The sequence below is a fragment of the Phalaenopsis equestris genome, unplaced genomic scaffold (assembly GCF_001263595.1).
Source record: "Phalaenopsis equestris unplaced genomic scaffold, ASM126359v1 Scaffold232740, whole genome shotgun sequence".
Taxonomy (NCBI): domain Eukaryota; kingdom Viridiplantae; phylum Streptophyta; class Magnoliopsida; order Asparagales; family Orchidaceae; genus Phalaenopsis; species Phalaenopsis equestris.
This window is the reverse complement of record NW_018250702.1, coordinates 65739-67365: the sequence shown is the minus strand read 5'-3', so window position 1 is coordinate 67365 and position 1627 is coordinate 65739.

The window sequence follows — 1627 nt, the reverse complement described above, 5'->3', positions numbered from 1 at the left end:
CTCATTACACCTCCACACTCCACCAAACTCAAATTAACTCTACCCACACCTTCACAACCAAGAAAGAAGCCAAAGCCCCATAAAACCCCCCTTCCACAGAGTCTCTACCATAGCTCTAGACCAACACCCAAATCCGACCGTGATCAAATTCATACTTAAGCCTCACACCACAGCAAGAGGTTTAATCCCTAGCCTCTTTGGACTCTAACGACTGTGCCAAGACCCTCTGATTGAAGCTTCACTTCTCAGAGCAAAGGTATAAAAATTCTCTCCCTCCCGAGCCTATTTTGATTCTACATTTAATTAGGCTTAATTTAATTGCATGATTATTATATGGATGTGTTCGTCTCACTTAGATGAGTCCATAGGTGAAGTGATTTGGTTGAGTCTAGGCTAAGATCTTAGGGTTTTAGTTTGGACGATCACGAGATCATTCTATCGGGGACGATGATGGGGAGTCGTTTGATTCAGCGTGTATCGAATGGACGACCAAGATGAGCCGGATAGTGCTTCTTTACACGAACAGCGGGACGCGTGGCTGCTGGCTTGGATGACGGCGTCAAATGGGAGCACACCGCGTGGAGTTTCGGAGCCACTGTAGGTTGACGGGCCGCCGAGTGGATAAGTAGAAAAATAGGGCTTTTTCTATTTATTTAAACTCCCTTAACTTCAAAAATACATAAATTTGTGTAGAAAAATCATAAAAAGAAAATAAAAATACCATCTTGCTTAGTGAACAGAGGAGAACAATTTGGAAATGATTTGATGTCCATTTGATTAATATTTTATTTTTTAATTAATTAAATACTGATTTGAATTTTTTGATTCTCCATGCATGTAGACTCATCATCATAGCTTGAATTTTTTGCATGTTGTAGGCATGTTGTAGCCTCTGTCAAGAAGAACATTCTCTAATTTTTCCAAAGTCAGAGGAAGTCCCTAGATAGAGGATCATATTTTTTAAGTTTATGTGCATTATTTGCCTAAAATAATCATGAAAATTAGCATGTTTTTTAAAGAAATCCAAGAAAATTTTGGAAGGTTTATGATGATTAGAGAGCCTTTAGGAAAATTTCTCACGAGCCAACTCATTTAAAATACATCTAATCCTTACAATCCCTAAATCACTAAGATAATTAATTTTGAAAAATACAAACAACAAAATGACTTGCTGTTATTTATGATCCAGAGAACTCACCATAAAAATTTCAAAATATTTTGAGTACATTTGATAACTTAAATTGATTTTTAAAGATAAACATCATTTTTAGCATTTAAATGATTTTTAAAAATCAAAATATAACTAAAAAATTTATCAGTATTATTTATTGAGTTCTCCATGATCAAGGGTATTTTTTAAAAATAAAATGATATTTTAAATAAAAACATGATTTTTTAGCCTATTTTTCATATTTAAATAATTAAAAATCCCAAAAAATCACAAAAATAATAAAACTCATGGAAATATTTTAAATTGCTTCCTAATCACTTAGGAACAATTAGAATATTTTTCCTGGTTTTCTAAGTAAAGATATTGAATTTTAAAGCTTAAAAATGATTTGTAAAGGCTAAAAATGAGTTTTCACTAAAATAATTCTAATAAATCAAATAAAACTCAGAAAAATAT